We start from the raw sequence: 17,337 nt of genomic DNA, 5'->3' as shown, positions 1-17,337 counted from the left end.
CACATTCATCATGTTCTTGGGTACGAATGAATATCTTGGAATAAGAATAAGAGAGATTTGAATAAAAGAGAATAAAACTGCATTAATACTTGAGGTACAGCAGAGCTCCACACCCTTAATCTATGGTGTGCAGAAACTCCACCGTTGAAAATACATAAGTGAAAGGTTCAGGCATGGCCGAATGGCCAGCCCCCAAAACGTGATCACAGGATTCAAAATACAATCCAGGATAATAATATGATAGTAAAAAGATCTATTTATAATAAACTAGCTCCTAGGGTTTACATGAGTAAGTAATTGATGCATAAATCCACTTCCGGGGCCCACTTGGTGTATGTTTGGGCTGAGCTTGATCAATCCACGAGCTAAGGCTTCTCTTGGAGTTGAACTCCGAGTTATGACGTGTTTTGGGCGTTCAACTCCGGATCATGACGTTTTTCGGGCGTTTAACTCCAGACAGCAGCATGAACTTGGCGTTCAACGCCAAGTTACGTCGTCATTCTTCGAATAAAGCATTAACTATTATATATTGCTGGAAAGCCCTAGATGTCTGCTTTCCAACGCCGTTGAGAGCGCGCCAATTGGAGTTCTGTAGCTCTAGAAAATCTATTTCGAGTGCAGGGAGGTCAGATTCCAACAGCATCAGCAGTCCTTTTGTCAGCCTTCTTCAGAGTTTTGCTCAAGTCCCTCAATTTCAGCCAGAATTTACCTGAAATCACAGAAAAACACACAAACTCATAGTAAAGTCCAGAAATGTAAATTTAACATAAAAACTAATGAAAACATCCCTAAAAGTAGCTCAAACTAACTAAAAACTATATAAAAACAATGCCAAAAAGCGTATAAATTATCCGCTCATCACAACACCAAACTTAAATTGTTGCTTGTCCCCAAGCAACTGAAAATCAAAAAGGATAAAAGAAGAGAATATACTATAAATTTCAGAATATCAATGAATATTAATTTAATTAGATGAGCGGGACTTGTAGCTTTTTGCTTCTGAACAGTTTTGGCATCTCACTTTCTCCTTTGTAGTTTAGAGTGATTGGCGTCTCTAGGAACTTAGAATTTCGGATAGTGTTATTGACTCTCCTAGTTAAGCATGTTGATTCTTGAACACAGCTACTTATGAGTCTTGGCCGTGGCCCTAAGCACTTTGTTTTCCAGTATTACCACCGGATACACAAATGCCACAGACACATAACTGGGTGAACCTTTTCAGATTGTGACTCAGCTTTGCTAGAGTCCCCAGTTAGTGGTGTCCAGAGCTCTTAAGCACACTCTTTTGCTTTGGATCACGACTTTAACCACTCAGTCTCAAGCTTTTCACTTGGACCTTCATGACACAAGCACATGGTTAGGGACAGCTTGATTTAGCCGCTTAGGCCTGGATTTTATTTCCTTGGGCCCTCCTATCCATTGATGCTCAAAGCCTTGGATCCTTTTTACCCTTGCCTTTTGGTTTTAAGGGCTATTGGCTTTTTCTACTGCTCCTTCTTTTTCTTTCTATTTCTTTTTCGCCACTTTTTTTTTTTCGCAAGCTTCCTTTTTCACTGCTTTTTCTTGCTTCAAGAATCAATTTCATGATTTTTCAGATCATCAATAACATTTCTCTTTGTTCATCATTCTTTCAAGAGCCAACAATTTTAACACTCATAAACAACAAGATCAAAAATATGCACTGTTCAAGCATTCATTCAGAAAACAAAAAGTATTGCCACCACATCAATATAATTAAATTAAATTCAAGGATAAATTCGAAATTCATGTACTTCTTGTTCTTTTGAATTAAAACATTTTTCGTTTAAGAGAGGTGAAGGATTAATGGGTTTTATTCATAGCTTTAAGGCATGGTTACATACTAATGATCATGAAGTAGAGACACAAAACATAGATAAACACAATATTAAAAACCGAAAACAGGAAGAAATAAAGAACAAGGAATGGATCCACCTGAGTGAGGGTGGCGCCTTCTTGAAGGTCCAATGGTGCTTTTTGAGCTCCTCTATGTCTCCTCCTTGCTTCTGTTGAATGATTCCTAGTAATTTTGGTGTTTCTTCCCTTAGTTGCTTCCAATATTTGTGTGGAGGATAACTTATTCCCTCAGGTATCTCAGGGATCTCTTGATTTGCAGCCATATGTTCTACCACTGAGCTATGACGGCTTATATTTTTTTTCCATCTCCCAAGACTCAGAGGTGGAAGCTTTTGTCTTCCCTTTGAGGTTTCTCTGGCCTTAGGTGCCATTAATGGTAATGGAAAAGCAAAAAAAAAGCTATGCTTTTACCACACCAAACTTAAAATATTGCTCGCCCTCGAGCAAGAAAGAAAAGAAGAGAAGAAGAAGAAGAAGAAGAGAATGGAGGTGAGTGAGGGGAGATGGATAGATGTAGGTGGTGAATGAAAAATAGAAGGGATGACCATGAATGGAAAGAGAGAGGGCGAGGTAGGTGGGGATCCTGTGGGGTCCACAGATCCTGAGGTGAAAAGAAATACCATTCCTTCACCATATAGGCATGTAAAATGCCTTCGTGCATCATCCTGGCGTTCAAACGCCCATTGGTGCACGTTCTGGGCGTTCAACGCCCATGTAATGCATGTTTCTGGCGTTGAACGCCAGTTTCATGCTTGTTACTGGCGTTCAGCGCCAGTTTGTCCTCTCTGTGCACATTCCTGGCGTTCAACGCCAGGTTGTTGCTTGATTCTGGCGTTCAGCGCCAGAATGGTGCTCTGTTCTGGCGTTGAACGCCAGCCAGATGCATCTTACTGGCGTTGAACGCCAGTCTGCGCTGACTCCAGGGTGAACAATTTTTTTTTCTTCTGTTTTTGACTCTGTTTTTAATTTTTTTGATTTTTTTGTGACTCCTCATGATCATGTACCTAATTAAACACAAAAATTACAAAGAAACAAAATAAAATAAAATTAGATAAATAAAATTGGGTTGCCTCCCAACAAGCGCTTCTTTAATGTCAATAGCTTGACAGTGGCTCTCATGGAGCCACAAGATGATCAGGTCAATTTTAGTGTGTAGTCCCCACACCAAACTTAGAGTTTGGATATGGAGTTTGAACACCAAACTTAGAGTTTGGTTGTGGCCTCACAACACCAAACTTAGAGTTTGACTGTGTGGGCTCTTCTTGACCTTGAACTGAGAGAAGCTCTTCATGCTTACTCTCTTTTGTCACAGAGGGATGGCCATGTGCCTTAAACACAAGGTAGTCCCCATTCAATTGAAGGACTAACTCACCTCTGTTGACATCTATCACAGCTTCTGCTGTGGCTAGGAAAGGTCTTCCTAGGATGATGCATTCATCATCTTCCTTCCTAGTGTCTAGGATTATGAAATCAGCAGGGATGTAAAGGCCTTCAACCTTTACTAGCACGTCCTCTACTATTCCATAAGCTTGTCTTATTGACTTATCTGCCAATTGTAATGAGAACAAGGCAGGTTGTACCTCAATGATCCCTAGCTTCTCCATTACAGAGAGTGGCATAAGATTTATCCCTGACCCTAGATCACATAGAGCTTTTTCAAAGCTCATGGTGCCTATGGTACAAGGTATTAGGAACTTGCCAGGATCTTGTTTCTTTTGAGGTAGAGTTCTCTGAATCCAAGTATCTAGTTCACTAATGAGCAAGGGAGGTTCACTTTCCCAAGTCTCATTACCAAACAGCTTGGCATTCAGCTTCATGATAGCTCCTAAATATTGAGCAACTTGCTTTCCAGTCACATTTTCATCCTCTTCAGAGGAAGAATAGTCTTCAGAGCTCATGAATGGTAGAAGGAGATTTAGTGGAATCTCTATGGTCTCTAGATGAGCCTCAGATTCCTCTGGATCCTTAATAGGAAACTCCTTCTTGCTTGAAGGACGTCCCAGGAGGTCTTCCTCACTAGGATTTTCGTCCTCCTCCTCCCTAGTGCATTCGGCCACTTTGATCAGATCAATGGCCTTGCACTCTCCTTTTGGATTCTCTTCTGTATTGCTTGGGAGAATACTGGGAGGAGTTTCAATGACTTTCTTACTCAGCTGGCCCACTTGTGCCTCCAAATTTCTAATGGAGGATCTTGTTTCATTCATGAAACTGAAAGTGGCCTTTGACAGATCAGAGACAATATTGGCTAAATTAGAAGTGTTTTGTTCTGAATTCTCTGTTTGTTGCTGAGAAGATGATGGATATGGCTTACTATTGCTCAGCCTATTGTGTCCACCATTGTTAAAGCCTTGTTGAGGCTTTTGTTGATCCTTCCAGGAGAAATTTGGATGATTTCTCCATGATGGATTATAGGTGTTTCCATAAGGTTCACCCATGTAATTAACCTCTACCATGGCAGGGTTCTCAGGATCATAAGCTTCTTCAGAAGCTGCCTCTCTAGTACTGTTGGATGCATGTTGCAATCCATTTAGATTTTGAGAGATTATGTTGACCTGTTGAGTTAACATTTTGTTCTGAGCCAATATGGCATTCAGAGCATCAATTTCAAGAACTCCTTTCTTCTGAGGTATCCCATTATTCATGGAATTCCTCTCAAAGGTGTACATGAACTGGTTGTTTGCAACCATGTCAATGAGTTCTTGAGCCTCTTCAGGCATTTTCTTCAGGTGAATAGATCCACCTGCAGAATGGTCCAGTGACATTTTCGAAAATTCAGAGAGACCATAATAGAATATATCTAATAGGGTCCATTCTGAAAACATGTCAGATGGACATCTTTTGGTCAACTGCTTGTATCTTTCCCAAGCTTCATAGAGGGATTCACCATCTTTTTGCTTGAAGGTTTGAACATCCACTCTCAGCTTGCTCAGCTTTTGAGGAGGAAAGAATTTATCTAAGAAGGCAGTGACCAGCTTATCCCAGGAGTCCAGGCTATCCTTAGGTTGTGAATCCAACCATATTCTAGCTCTGTCTCTTACAGCAAAAGGGAAAAGCATGAGTCTGTAGACTTCAGGATTAACTCCATTTGTCTTTACAGTCTCACAGATCTGCAAGAACTCAGTTAAAAACTGATAAGGATCTTCAGATGGAAGTCCATAAAACTTGCAGTTTTGTTGCATTAAAGCAACCAGTTGAGGCTTAAGCTCAAAGTTATTGGCTCCAATGGCAGGAATGGAGATGCTTCTTCCATCAAACTTGGATGTTGGCTTTGTGAAGTCACCAAGCATTCTCCTTGCATTATTATTATTATTATTTTCGGCTGCCATGTCCTTCTCTTGTTCGAAAATTTCTGAAAGGTTGTTTCTGGATTGTTGTAATTTAGCTTCTCTTAATTTTCTCTTCAGAGTCCTTTCAGGTTCTGGATCAACTTCAACAAGAGTGCCCTTTTCCCTGTTCCTGCTCATATGAAAGAGAAGAAAACAAGAAAAGAAAGAGGAATCCTCTATGTCACAGTATAGAGATTCCTTTATGTTAGTAGAAGAAGAAAGGGGTAGAAGAAAGATTCGGATTTTTGGATGAAGAGAGGTGAAGAGAAGTGTAATTAAATAATTAATTAGAAGAAGAAAAGAGAGGGAGAAATTCGAAAATAATTTTGAAAAAGGGGTTAGTAATTTTTGAAAATTAGAGATAAGATAAGATTAAAATTAAAATTTAAAACAAAAAGAATTTTTGAAAAAGAGAGGGAGGTATTTTCGAAAATTAGAGAGGGAAAAGTAGTTAGGTAGTTTTGAAAAAGATAAGAAACAAACAAAAAGTTAGTTAGTTGATTGAAAAAGATTTGAAATCAAAATTTGAAAAAGATAAAAAGATAAGAAGTTAGATAAGATATTTTAAAATCAAATTTTGAAAAAGATAAAATTTTTTGAAAAAGATAAGATAAAAGATAAAAAGATATATTTGAAAAAAATAATTGAAAAAGATTTAATTTTAAAAATTTCTTAACTAACAAGAAACTACAAGATAGGATTCTAGAATTTAAAGATTGAACCTTTCTTAACAAGAAAGTAACAAACTTCAAATTTTTGAACCAATCACATTAATTGTTAGCTTAATTTTCGAAAAGTTGATAAAACGATAAGAAAAAGATTTTGAAAATATTTTGAAAAATAATTTTGAAATTTTCGAAAATGAAAAAAAAAATGAAAAAGATATGATTTTTGAAAAAAAGATTTTGAAAAGATAAGATTTTTAAAATTGAAATTTTGACTTGACTTGTAAGAAACAACTAATTTTGAAAATTTTTGACCAAGTCAACCCAAAATTTCGAAAATTTGGAGGAAAATAAGGAAAAGATATTTTTTTGATTTTTGAATTTTTAAAGAAAAACACAAAAATGACCCAAAACATGAAAATTTTGGATCAAGACACAAGATGCATGCAAGAATGCTATGAATGTCAAGATGAACACCAAGAACACTTTGAAGATCATGATGAACATCAAGAACATAATTTTGAAAAATTTTGATGCAAAGAAAACATGCAAGACACCAAACTTAGAAATTTTTAATGCATGGAAAATATGAATGCAAAAATGCACATGAAAAACAACAAACAACACTAAACAAGAATTCATCAAGATCAAACAAGAAGACTTGTCAAGAACAACTTGAAGATCATGAAGAACACTATGAATGCATGAGATTTTCGAAAAATGCAAGAAAAATTTTAAAAACATGCAATTGACACCAAACTTAAAAATTGACTCAAGACTCAAACAAGAAACACAAAATATTTTTGATTTTTATGATTTTCTAATTTTTTTATATTTTTTATTAATTTTTTTCGAAACTATAGTTTGGAAAAACGAAAAATAAAAAGAAAAATTTTTGAAAAAGATTTTTGAAAAGAAAATTACCTAATCTGAGCAACAAGATGAACCGTCAGTTGTCCATACTCAAACAATCCCCGGCAACGGCGCCAAAAACTTGGTGGACGAAATTGTGATCACATGCTCTTTGTACTTGTATGAATTTATTCAATAATTGTCTTTATTTGAATTCACAACTCCGTTCAGCTAACCAGCAAGTGTACTGGGTCGTCCAAGTAATAAACCTTACGTGAGTAAGGGTCGATCCCACAGAGATTGTTGGTATGAAGCAAGCTATGGTCACCTTGTAAATCTCAGTTAGGCAGATTAAATTGGTTTATGGGTTTTCGAAAATAGAAATAAGAAAATAAATAATAAAAGGGATAGAATACTTATGCAGATTCATTGGTGGGAATTTCAGATAAGCGAATGGAGATACTGTATGCTCAAGGACGCTTGCTATTCTCCTGCTTCAACTCAATCCTTCTTACTCCTTTCCATGGCAAGCTGTGTATAGGGGTTCACCATCAGCGGTGGCTACTTTCAATCCTCTCGGGAAAATGATCCTATGCGGCTGTCACTCGCACGGCTAATCGTCTGGAGGCATCACCCATGGTTGATGGTTACATCCCATCCTCGCAGTGAAAACTATGCTCACGCACTCTGTCACAGTACGGCTAATCACTGGTTGGTTCCTGCGCCTACTGGAATAGAATCCCTTGATTCTTTTGCGTCTGTCACTAACGCCCAGCACTTGCAAGTTTGAAGCACGTCACAGTCATTCATTACCGGAATCCTACTCGGAATACCACAGACAAGGTTAGACTTTCCGGATTCCCAGGATCCTACTCGGAATACCACAGACAAGGTGAGACTTTCCGGATCCTCATAAATGCCGCCATCTATCTAGCTTATACCACGAAGATTCTGTTGGGGAATCTAAGAGATACACATTCAAGCTCGGTTGCATGTAGAACGGAAGTGGTTGTCAATCACGTGCGTTCATAAGTGAGAATGATAATGAGGGTTACTTATCATCACATTCATCATGTTCTTGGGTACGAATGAATATCTTGGAATAAGAATAAGAGAGATTTGAATAAAAGAGAATAGAACTGCATTAATACTTGAGGTACAGCAGAGCTCCACACCCTTAATCTATGGTGTGCAGAAACTCCACCGTTGAAAATACATAAGTGAAAGGTTCAGGCATGGCCGAATGGCCAGCCCCCAAAACGTGATCACAGGATTCAAAATACAATCCAGGATAATAATATGATAGTAAAAAGTTCTATTTATAATAAACTAGCTCCTAGGGTTTACATGAGTAAGTAATTGATGCATAAATCCACTTCCGGGGCCCACTTGGTGTATGTTTGGGCTGAGCTTGATCAATCCACGAGCTAAGGCTTCTCTTGGAGTTGAACTCCGAGTTATGACGTGTTTTGGGCGTTCAACTCCGGATCATGACGTTTTTCTGGCGTTTAACTCCAGACAGCAGCATGAACTTGGCGTTCAACGCCAAGTTACATCGTCATTCTTCAAATAAAGCATGGACTATTATATATTGCTGGAAAGTCCTGGATGTCTACTTTCCAACGCCGTTGAGAGCGCGCCAATTGGAGTTCTGTAGCTCTAGAAAATCCATTTCGAGTACAGGGAGGTCAGATTCCAACAGCATCAGCAGTCCTTTTGTCAGCCTTCTTCAGAGTTTTGCTCAAGTCCCTCAATGTCAGCCAGAATTTACCTGAAATCACAGAAAAACACACAAACTCATAGTAAAGTCCAGAAATGTGAATTTAACATAAAAACTAATGAAAACATCCCTAAAAGTAGCTCAAACTAACTAAAAACTATATAAAAACAATGCCAAAAAGCGTATAAATTATCCGCTCATCAGTTATCAAGCACATTCTTCTCTATGTGCATTACATCAAGAAAGTGACGAACCAGGTTATCCTTCCAATAAGGTAACTCCCAAAACACACTTTGCTTAGTCCAATTGTGAGTAATACCATACTCTCGCGATTTGATCCACTTTCCATTATCTGATATCTTCCCAAGTCCTTTAACCCTTTGCCAAATCTCCAAACCACTTAATCTGGTAGGAGCCTCTTCACTTTCTATTTTATTCTTCCTGAAGTCATTCTTATTGCGCCTATAAGGGTGGTTTATCGGCAAAAACCTCCGATGACAATCAAACCATGATGCCTTGCCTCCATGTGATAGTGTAAAAGACTTGGTATCCTCCATGCAAATAGGACATGACAATCTTTCTTGTGTCATTCACCCAGACAACATCCCATAAGCCGGAAAATCATTGATAGTCCACATCAATGCCGCCTTTAAGACAAAATTCTTCTTTTCTACAATATCATATTTCAAAACACCAGGATTCCACAACTCATTTAATTCGTCAATTAGGGGAATACATCAATGTTGGCTTTAGGGTTATTAGGACCAGGTATTAAGCAAGTCAAGAACAAATAAGGATCTTTCATACACATCCCAGGAGGTAGATTATATGGAATAACAACTACGGGCCAACAAGAATAAGGCTTGCTAAATTGGATATTTGGGGTAAACCCATCAGAGCAAAGACCTAACCTAATGTTTCTAGGATCCAAAGCAAAATCAGAGTGGATACGGTCAAAGCTTTTCCATGCCTCCCCATGTGATAGATGGGTCATCACGCCATCATCATGTTGGTTTTTGATGTGCCACGTCATATGCGGAGCTGAACTCATTGACGCATAAAGCCTTCGAAGTCTAGGGATTAAGGGTAAGTAGTGCATCCATCTGACAGGAACTCTCTTGGACTTACAACCACCATCAGAAATAGGCTTGAATCTAGGTGCTTAACAAAACTTGCAACTAGTTAGAACAGCATCATCTTTTCGATACAACATGCAATTATTTGAGCAACAATCTATTTTAATTGCCTTCAATCCAAGCTTTTGCACTAACTTCTTAGCTTCATAGTAATCCCTAGGTATGGCACTACCCTCAGGAGCAATTTCCCTAATTAAGGTCGTCCATTGCTTAAATGACTCCTGCGATTGGTTTCCCTCGGCCTTAATGCATAGCATTCTAACAGCTATCGATAGTTGAGAGTGCACACAACTTTCCCACAAAGGCTTTTGAGCTGCCTCAAGAAGATCAAAAAAGTTTTTAGCCTCTACATGAGGATCCTATGGACCAGCAGAATCGAAAACCATTTCATGATACCTTCTGGAGTTGTCTTCCCAGCTAATGTCATACATATCACATTCTTCCACATTTGCACCACTTCCTGAACCACCTTCCCTACAATTATTGAATCCCATCTGATTAATCCCTATGTCATCAATCTCTCCATGTTCTGTCCAAATCCAATAATTTGGCATAAACCCCTTTTCCCACAAATGCATCTTAATAATGTTCAGCTCTTTATAGTTTGTGCATCTACACTTAACGCATGGGCATCTACACTTTCCTTCCGACTTCACAACATCTAACTTACTAATCATTTCTATAAAATCCTCAACCTTGTCATAAAACTCAGGTTTAATACCCCCTCTTGTTGGATTCAACCTATCATACATCCACACTCGATGGTGCCAAGACATATCTTACGAATTCGATGTTTTTAGTACCTAGAAATTATCCAACACAAGTAACATTTCATCTCTCATAAGCAATAACCTAGAAATATTTAACCATATCAATGTTTTCAATGCAATACAAGCAACAACACAACATAAGCAATATTTCTTTTATCATACAATATCCTAGAAATCAATGAAGTTTACAATACAAAAATTGCACTAACCTGAAATCCAAGCAAAAAGTTGAAGAGATTGGACCAAAAATCTCTGAGCGAACACACAAATTAATCTTCTAACAATTAACTACTGTGCAATAAGAGAGAGAGAGAGAGAGAGAGAGAGAGAGAGAGTTAGGGAATTGCTATGGGAACATGAACAGTTCATCAGCTAACATGATTTTAATAATTAAAGAAGTGAATGCACATTCAAAAAAGAAAATCAAAGAAGAGAGAACTAATAAGTGGCAGAAGAGAAACTTGTGACATGGGGGAGAGGAGACTTTAGGAGAATTGAGCACCAATACTAGTTACTAGTATCTATTACTATTAGGAGAATAAGTTCTATACTAGAGATTTAAAAAAAAACAAAAAACAAAAAAAACTATGCAATGATTCTTGACTTCATCCCAAACAAACAGCAGAAGTTAAAGCATTTACATCATTTTCACCATGTTGGACCTGTATTTATTAGTAAACATTGACATAGCAAATTAATGTATTCATATGAGACATGTTAATATTTAAAAACTACTAGCTAGAATTGAAACTAAATATTTAAAATAGAATTGCTCATATCTAATGTCAATATCCTCAGCTATATGATGGTGTGAAAACTCTGGTTCTAGTGCAGAGTTTTAATACAAGATGGTGTGAAGCCAACTACAATAACTTCAAAACAGAATGAGTGCAAACTTACAACAATGAATTTTTCAGTATTTTCTGGCTTCTTTGCAATCCCAATTGCAGTAGCTAATAATTTTTCAACAATGTTTTGTTATAGTTTATAAGAATTCTGAGATGGTAAATAATCAAGTTAAATAAGAAATCAAGTATATCTATGTGCAGATTTATTTTAACTATCAAGCTAAATATATATATGCTAACATGTGAAGAACAAAAGGCATCTTAAGATTCGAATTTTTTGGGAAACTACCAACAATATATATATGCTAATCATGATAATACAACCTACCAAACCATGAGATAATAGCGCCATGATATTTTGTGGGAAACTACCACGTTACTTATCAACTTCAATTAACTAGGCAGAGGAAATTAAGATTGAATTAATATGCGTTTACAATTGAAACTGAAAGAAGCTAATTTGGATTGGACCAATTGCCTTTACCTTCCTTTTCCAAAACGACAACACTGAAATTATTAAAATAGTATCTTTGATTTTCCTACTTGGACTGCATTAGAGAGTGGCGTTTATAGAAAGGATTTCTCTTAAATTGGATCTCAACAATGACGGGGTTAAAAGAAAAAAAAAAAGAAATCAGAATGAATATTATTCTATTATTTTGCATTTAACGCACATTTTCATTTCATTTCAAAATCTGAGTGTAAATATGTATATACATTTTTGTTAAGAAAAAAAAAAGAACAAAGCTACCATCCAGTATCTTAGTAACATGGATGAATCTAAAGCAAGCATAATCAGCAATATGCTACATTCATTTGAAAAAAATGGAAAAAAATTCCTTTAAATAAATTAAATTTTAAAAATAAATAAAATTTGAGGTGCATCCTACCCTGTATATTTTCAGAGAATGATAAAAATCAAATACTCTAGTACCTGGTGATCCAATCCAATGTCCCAACAAAGAACTTTTTATTATCAACAGTTGCTACTGCACCAGAACCAGGTTCTTTAAGGAATGTTCCATCTGTAACCTGCAAATTTGTAGTACGCTAACATGAAACTAACCTTTATGACAATATATTTAACATGAATTACAGATTTCAGCCATTCACAAATTACCACCAAAAGGTTCTATTTTACAAAAGTACATTAGTCAGTGAGTCTTACAACCAATAAACATTGCCTATTAATAAGTCAATCTCATATAGATGGCATATACTGACAGTAAAAAGGGGCACAAAACAAAGTTAAGTACCCGGTCGTTTCTCCTCTACAAGAGAATAGCAACTCAATAGCAATTAGCCAACTGTTATTAGAGGCAGATTAGCTCATGGAAAGCCAAAAATCCACCAGTATTATAAACTATTATATCATTCCCTTTCTGACACATACACACTCAGACGCATAGATAAACCAGGTAATATAGTAAAGAGCAGGGTCGGCAAATATAACAATGTTATTATCTTTTTATTTTAATTTTCAAATAATTTTGTTTATTTATTTCCATTATTTAAGTAAAATACATTTTATTAATATGATAAACTAATTAATAATTTAAATAAATAAATAAGTAAAGTTTGTCATAGAATAAAGCAATGAGAACACTTGATGTCAGGATGGGGAAGTTGAATAGAAGATTTTATAAGACAAATTAATCCCCTTTTTGAAACGATAGAAGATTTTATATATTTGACTAAAGTAAATTTTTTAAAATATAAAAATTTATTGCAAAACAAAGTGTTAGTCCAAAATTTCTCGTGGGAAAAAAATTACAAAACTTAGCCTTCGATCAAATCAACGCAGTGCCCCTAATTTCAGTCCCTTCCGGGATTTAGTTTGTTATAGACTTTTATTAGTAGGCTCCTAATATATACAAAGGTTCCTATATATTTGATTATTTGTTTCTTTTACAATGCGTAAGATATATTATCATGATGATAATGAAAACAAGGAACCAAGTGAGAACCAACAAAATGATGATAATAATGTAGTTCTGGTTCCACCTGTCCATGCTTCCAGACTTCCAGTTACATTAAACGGAGTTTGATGCATATATATTACCTATCATGAAAGGAACTTGTCAATTAAAAATAATTAATTAACATTAACCCTAAAGGATTGAACTAATTTCAGTACCACACCGAAACAAACACTATCTTCGATATGAGGTCACTACTAAACTTTTGATCAAGATTTTTAAAGTTTAATTTCCGTAATATATAGGATGTGACAAGAACGAATTTAATCACGTACCTTGGATTCAGCTCCAACTCAGCTCAGAAAAACTCCAGGTTCTGTTTGTTCAAGGGACCTTCACAGAAAACCACTATGTAGTTAGGAGAGCAAGTATGTTTTCTTATGAGAAAGCACATAACAAGATAGAAGAATGTTTCCGAGGCTTTTCATCAAACAGCTTACATGCATCATTCGAAATGCTTTGATTAAATAAAAAATTCATCAAAGAAACCAAATAAATCACAAAATCAAAAGCAAACCCTAGCTTAATCCCAAATTGGAAATGAAATCAAGCAGCAATTAAACTAATTGGAAGAAAATATAGTCACCATCGATGTTGGGTTTGAAGAGAAGAAAAAGTCACTGAAGGAGGATTAAAATTTATACTCATAAAAGTAGAGTTAGGTTTACCGAGAGTGATGATTGACAACGACGACGAGAGTGATGGAAGTCCCAAAGGTGTTGATGATGGAAGAATGCGGTGGATGACTGTGGTTATGGAACAGTGGTGATGGAAGAATAGGGCACTGAGGAGCAAGATTTGGAGTGTGAATGGAGTCTGAAGCTGCTTGTGAAACTGTGGAGTGTAACTGTGGAGCTCGAAGGTATAGAAGCAACGTTTAGGTTTAAGTCAGTATTACCGACGGAAATTTTTAAATTACAGACGGATTTTTCCGTCTGTAATAATTTAACAAAACACACCGTTTTTGTCCATTTAATTACAGACGGAAAATTCGTCTGTAACCATTTCCCACAAAAAAAATTAATTTTTCTGACAGAATTATCGCCGGATTTTCTTTTCCGTCTGTAATTTATGCTAATTCATTTTTTTATTTTCTGACAAAAAATCCCTCTGAAATTCCGTCTGTATTTCTGTGGGATAAAATCCGTCGGAAATATCCGTCTGTAATAACTAGTTTTCTAGTAGTGATTGGACTGTCCCTCTGTCGTGCATCCCAACTTGAGTTATTCTCAATCATAATATGATCATAATCATAATTACAATCATACAACACCCACACTGGTGTTTATCCATACAACACTCACACTGGTGTTTATCCATACAACACCCACACTGGTGTTTATCCACGGGGACAAGCTCATCCGAAACTTTCACAGTGTCTGGCCACACTTAAGACATAGGGTCAGGAGAGTATCGAGTCCCAACCTGGAGCACGTGGTGGCTAGTCACTGCCTTCATCCAGGAAAACTCATATCTCAGATAATCATTCCACATTCATTCATAATATTCCATAATCATTCATCATGACCATATCATCATTTATACATCACATGATTGCACATTTATACAGCACTCATCATAACCCGAGGCAAGTGGGGGCAAAGCCACAACCCTTGCGTCAACCCGAGGAGCCTCTATATTAACCAACCTGAAGCAAGTGGGGCGCAACCATAACCCTTGCTACTACCCAGGAGGTACGTTCTCACATGCCTAGGAGGAACCAAGGAGGGGATCCTAACCTCCCACCATCTCGCTGGGGGCAATTTTACAATACCAGGAAGAACAAGGAAGGAGATCCTCACCTTCTTCCATTTCTCTGGGGTCGCACTTTCGAGAAAAGAACTCAAGATAAAGCAATCATTCAAAGTCTTAATTTCATTTCCAGCCATAAATCAATATCCATCATAGCCATCCGGCTCATGGCACAACCCATAACCAGCCAATAATAACTATCAAATACAGCCCTTTGGCCCACGATATACACCGCACTTTTCTCATCACCCTCAACACCCATATAGTCATCATTAGTCTTGACTCATCATTAAATCTCTCCTTACTTCATCCATAAAGTTACCACATCTCCTAGCCTATTTTCATTGCTAGGAATACTATAAGTATTTAGGACATAAAGGGTGAGAAAGGAGACTTAGAAGTCTGAAATTTGGCTTTAACAACTCAAAAATCAATATTGGGGTGAAAACAGGGTCACGCATGCGCGACGCCCATGCGCACGCGTAAAATGCCAAAAAAGTACAGCGACGCGTATGCGTCGCCCACGCGCACGTATGGATGGGAGGAAAATCAAGTGATGCCTATGCGTCAGCCACGGGTACGCGTGGGTGCATTTTGTGCCCCACGCACAAAACCAGCACAAGTCACGCACAACTCTCGGGAATTTGGCTTGTCAACTGATGCAGCACATCGATGCGTACGCATGGACCATGCGCACGTGTGGGGAGTGAAAATTTAAAAACGATGCATTTGTGTCGTCCACGCCTTCTCGTGGGATTGCGTTCTGCCAAAAATTTTACTAAGTTAAAAAGCTGCAGAATTCACAATTTTAAACCCCAAGCTTCCAACGCACATAACTTCTTCTACAAAATTTCTTTTTCAACCATTTTTGACTTTTGGAAAGATCTTTGAATAAAATTTCATAAAAATCCATTTTTTGAAGGATTTCAAACTCTGTGGACCGAGTTACGGACCACCTGATTTGGTCAAAATTCAGTTTTTACCCAAACTTAGAAATCACCAATTTTTCCAATTTTCACAAGCCAAATTTATTTCCACTCATCTAACTAACCACAACTCAATCACATTCACACAATTACACCCAACCAAAGCCCAACATACCTCATCTACACAATTTCACCCAAAACTATCAAATTCCACACTTCAATTCCTCAAACCTTATTATTCAAGAACCAACCCAATTATTCACACATTCAATATCTAAAATCCATCCAATTAGTCATATCATCACACAATACACACATCAACTTACCTTCCTTACCTCTTTCCAGCCTCCGGCCCAAATTCACAATTTAATAGCATATTTTCACAAACCAATACTCATTATCCAATTCATCAAATTTTCAACACCCTAAACATACAATTTACACAATTCTCCACCTAATCATTAATTTACATACATATCAACTATGCATATTACCACCAACCATTTACACAATCTAAACTTATTCCTAGGGGTATCTAGCCTAGGAATTCTCATCACACCACACGGTACTTAAATGAAACTTAAACCGTACCTCTTGCAGCCAAATCAATTGAGCCTCTTCTTTAGAAGTCTCCACCAACCTTAGCTCCAAGCCTCACCAAAGCTCCTCAAGCAACACCAATCTCCCAATTGTGCACCAAAATCACCAAATACACTAACATAACCAATTTCACATATATACATTAACCTAGGGTTCATGAAATTGATAAATCACAAGGGTTTAAGCACATCTTACCCCAGTCCATATGACATAGGGATAGAAACCACTTAGAATCCATGTTAGAATATTTCTAAACAACTAAAATCACAAGATTTTAACTCTAACCACCCTAAAAATGCATAGCAGTGGGGAAACTCGAAAACTATGCAGAGATGAATAGAATACTCACCACAAAACTTAGATAGAATTGTAAAGGATGATAAGAGCGACGCGTGGCCGCAAACAGCTCGTCAATTGGAGCTCCGGAGAGAAAGTTATGGTGATTTGAAGATCAAAGAGAGTTAGGGTTTTCTCTCTTCTTCCTCTCTTCACCATGCTGCGCCCCACACCCTTTCTTTAGGGTATAATGAGGTGAAATACTCATAACTAATCTACTACTTGTATAATGACCGTGGCTCCTGAAGCCACGCGTCATTCTCTCAGTTAACCAGAATAAAAAATCTCTCCTATTATCTATCTATCTATCTATCTATCTTTCACTTCAATTTCTCTCTCTCCCTTTTGAAAATCTAAATCCCCCCTTCTGCTTTGTTCTCTCCTCTATAGCCCACAAACTCATTCTAGTCTATATAATCGCTGTCCATCCATGCTCTCTTTATGGCTCTCCCTGGTTCTCAAAACCTCATTTCAGTAAGTCATATATCTCCATATGAAAAGCCATCTCTTAAACACCATTTTCATCAACCCCATCTGGAAACCCTAACTCAC

At 37.1% G+C, this 17,337-nt stretch overlaps 1 long non-coding RNA gene and 1 other non-coding gene across 2 annotated transcripts; one reads left to right on the top strand and one right to left on the bottom strand.

The window, feature by feature from the left end:
• Window positions 1–4,695: 4,695 nt before the first annotated feature.
• LOC112718908 (small nucleolar RNA R71) lies at window positions 4,696–4,799 on the top strand. Its single transcript, XR_003161234.1, has one exon. It is a non-coding gene; the product is annotated as a small nucleolar RNA R71 (small nucleolar RNA).
• Window positions 4,800–7,836: 3,037 nt separating this feature from the next.
• On the bottom strand, window positions 7,837–11,541 carry LOC140175838 (uncharacterized). Its single transcript, XR_011866576.1, has 2 exons — window positions 10,554–11,541; window positions 7,837–8,489 (listed from the first exon to the last, which is right to left on the bottom strand). It is a non-coding gene; the product is annotated as an uncharacterized lncRNA (long non-coding RNA).
• Between the last annotated feature and the right edge of the window lie 5,796 nt (window positions 11,542–17,337).

This window comes from Arachis hypogaea, chromosome 10 (genome assembly GCF_003086295.3).
Source record: "Arachis hypogaea cultivar Tifrunner chromosome 10, arahy.Tifrunner.gnm2.J5K5, whole genome shotgun sequence".
In the NCBI taxonomy this organism is placed as follows: Eukaryota; Viridiplantae; Streptophyta; class Magnoliopsida; order Fabales; family Fabaceae; genus Arachis; species Arachis hypogaea.
This window is presented reverse-complemented; position numbering and strand designations above follow the sequence as displayed.